Source organism: Hippichthys cyanospilos, chromosome 21, assembly GCF_059441005.1.
Source record: "Hippichthys cyanospilos isolate Australia breed blue-spotted pipefish chromosome 21, RoL_Hcya_1.0, whole genome shotgun sequence".
Lineage (NCBI taxonomy): Eukaryota > Metazoa > Chordata > Actinopteri > Syngnathiformes > Syngnathidae > Hippichthys > Hippichthys cyanospilos.
The window spans coordinates 9292648-9296521 of NC_142389.1; positions in this window are offsets into that span (position 1 = coordinate 9292648).

The window sequence follows — 3874 nt, forward strand, 5'->3', positions numbered from 1 at the left end:
AAAATGCTGAGGCAAAGAGGAAATGGCATTTTAGTAACAAACGACTGAAGGTATTAGCATAATGGCTCGAGTCATTTTGAACTTACTGTTAAATTATTAAAACTACCAAAGTGTTTCTTTATGTCTGATTTTGATTCATGGGTGTTCAAAAGTTGAATTATGGATACTCAACTTTTTTGTATTATTTTTTGAAGATGAAAAAATATATGCTGTTGGGCTTACAATATCAGAAAAAAGTTGCTTGTATCTCCAAAATTGTCACTTCTGAAAACATTATTTTCCTCGCATTCATTTATCAGTGTAAATCAAATCATAATTTCATTAAAACATACACCGTTCTGCGCTGTGACAAATAGCTGCATTTTCTTCCCCATCTTACTGCCCCGTGATCAGCTGCGGTTAATTTACGAGCAACGGCTGCATAACTGGGTCAAAAGGAGTCAATAACTTACAAATCTGTCCATTGTTATGATGTGAAAATTTTAACCTTAGAGGGCTGAGGCCTTTTAATTCTTAGGTGTGGTAATTAGAAAACAGTCGCAGATGATAAAGTGGACAGCTGCGGCATTCCCCAAAGTAGCAATATGTAAGACTATAATGCTATCTAAAGACATAAATAGGGACATCGCGTTGATATACTGGCTGCACGGGGAGATTTGAAAGTGTCCTATCGGCCTTAAAGCTGCAATAAATAAAGCGTGCGGTGTCTACTATCGCGCAAAATGGCCGTAATATATCTGCGGATGTGAACAGATTCAATAACAGTGACTCAACAATTGCCCTCCAGTCAATAACAATATATGTACCTTGTTGCTTCATCGGTCCTCATAGAGTTCAACGAAAACGATCAAATCTTTTCCTCATTTCTAGAAAGGAGTTCCGTTTTGTAGAAAGGGGTCTTATCTTTGGCTTTGACCTTAAAAAAAAAGAAAATCTACTAATTGAATACGCATAATATAATCGATGAGTCACATTTTATCTATAGAGACCAGAACGGCAGTGCACATCCACATTAAACCTCCAACCTTGTTATAAAATGGTATGCTTTTCATGGACTGGCGCTAAAGAATGAGATTTTTATTTGTGTAGTAACCGAGCAAAATTATTCTCACTTGAAAGTAAATGAATACAGAGGATTTCATGTCCAAACTGCTGGCAACAAAAACGAGTACACCCCTTAGTGAAAATGTCCAAATTGGTTACAAACTGTCAATATCAAGTCTGGTGACTTATTTTCCACCAAGACACATTTTCAAGGTGTTATCAATTATCTTTTGACCTAGGTCCCCCCTCCCCCAAATTGGGGTACATGAAGGTACTCCAGGGGTATGTGAGATATTAAAAATATATTGAAAGAATAGCATCCCCGCAAATATCCATCAAAAATAAAATGTAAATATTACAGGAAACTAAACTGTAAATTCAACTTTATATTCAGTAAGCAATACAATTTGGATATTCTTTACCCCCCCCCACCCCCCTCCTCCTCCATATCCGAATGGTTCCATACAAATTAGATTGTCATTAACCTGTCAATCACTTAAAAACTATTTAAACTAAGAACAAGTTTTTGGGGGGGCAAAAAATCTTTACTATGATTGCCAAAGGAGATATTTTTTTTCCATGCACAAATCTTTATAATTAAGTTCATTACTATTATAGTCCAGCAAAGGGAAGTCTGGGGCCCAGACTTAAAAAAAAATATCTCCTTTAGCAATCATAGTAAAGATTGTGTGTATATATATATATATATATATATATATATATATATATATATATATATATAAACGTGTTACTTTGCAGATCTCCTTAAAGTGAAGATTTAGGTGGCGATAGAGTGTGTGAAAACACCTAATGGACACACATGTCCACAGAGAGGAGAGACAGAAAAAAAAAAAAAAAAAAAGACTAATTGCACCCACTTTGGACATTTTTACTGAGTGGTTTGCTCACTTTTGTTGCCAGCCACTCGTACATTAACATCGGCATATTAAGCTATTTTGAGGTTAGTTTACATTTTAGCAAAGTATATTTCGTTCAGTAGTCTCATGAAACCACATAACGAAATATTTACACAAAAGCGTGCGCATGTGCGCGTGCGCTGACGGAAGACATGCAACCCCAACAGAGAGCTGCCCCAGTCAGGCCGACCCGCTGAGTGAAAGCCTGTGGTAATGTTTAGCTTTCGGGGTGAAGAAGAAGGTGAGGAGGGGGGAGCAAGGAGGAAAGGATGAGCGGATGACAAGGTTGAAGTCGTGTGCTTGGACCGAGAGTCAAGAGAAGGCTGAAGGGAGGGCGGGGCGGGTCACAGAGGAGCGACGGCGAGAAGGAGGGAAGGAAGGATGAAAGGTCCAAGCGGGACGGCGTTTTCGGGGAGAGGTCCCACTTGGTCTCGTCAGTCAGCCGTCGCTCGCTGACACCTGAACCTCCGCTGACCCGGTCGTGACTGCCCCTGCGGTACAGGAGATAGTGTGAGGGGAGGCTCACCTTTGACCTTTCAATCGCCACCACTGCGAGCTCCAAAGAACTTCGCCAGAGTCCTTCTTCACTCTCTTCTACGCCTTCATTCCTTTGCAGCTCTGAAGTCCATTATAATCCCAAAGAAAAGATTATTATTTTTATTTGAAATGACATGTCGCGAGGCTTAAGTGAAAACAAGCCAATACAAGAGTTTATCCAACATTTAGCTGGAGGTGATTTCAATGGAAAAAAGATTTTATATGGCAAGCTCAATTGTATTGTTACATTTTAAAATCGTTGCATCTTCGGGTGGTATCCTGTCCCATGTTCAGGGACGGACAAAACTGGTATGCAGGTACATATGCGCAACAGAAATCTCTGATGCGTAAAAATGTATGCTTCACTATGCACACCCTATTTAACTTTCACCCATGACAACAACCGAGCCTGAGCCAAAAGTTTTTTTTTTTTTCCCTTGAGAAGTGGCCCCAAGATGTGTCATATCTTGAGGTACACTTACACGTGGTATAAGATCTACCGCTCATTTCCTCAGCTAGCAGACAAAAATGGTGTGTTTGATACCGGGTGAAAAATTTTCAGTCATCCTTTATTTGACAAGTATGAAAAGTGCATGTGAATGTAGCGCAACTTACGACTAACACGCAAGCTAATTGAGAATAGCTAATTACGCCCTAGCTAGGTGGTGAGACAAACTGCAGGAACAATGCAAGCTCTATGTAAGAGCTTTCTCTTTGTCTTTTTATAAAGCTACAGTTACTGACACGGCTTGGATTGGCTGTCTGGTCTGCATATCATTCACGTGAAAATTATTTACGTTCTCACTTTATAGTTGACAATTTACCTCTAATTAATCCTAATGAACCACGCAAATCATAAGTGTTGGAGTTACAAAACTTTTAGGACGAAGGCTGGCCATGTGCACACAAACTGTGCGCTGCTAATGTGGGAGCAACACGAAGAAGAAAATTGAGGAAGAATGTTAGAAAGTGTGTGTACCGATTACTATGACCTGGTACTCATGTGAATAACCTGTGAAAAAAATTATGTGCACCCCTGCCCATGTATGAAGATATGAACAGATGAACAGATGGATGAATTTGTGAATGCATGATGGACGTTAGAATAAATGGATGATTTATAGACGTGTGCATGGATGAATAAACGGATTAGTGGATGACTGGATGGACAGATAGCTGTGTGAATGGATTGATCATACTGATTAGTCCTTGAATTTATGATTGATATGGAAAGCAACCTTGAGCTTTCTTTCAAGCTGTGTCCCAAATTGTGTGCTCAAATAATGGTACACCCATCTTGTGCAAAAACAGTATTACACACACACACACACACACACACACTTGCATCCCTGGAGAGTTGGACCTAATCCCTGGTT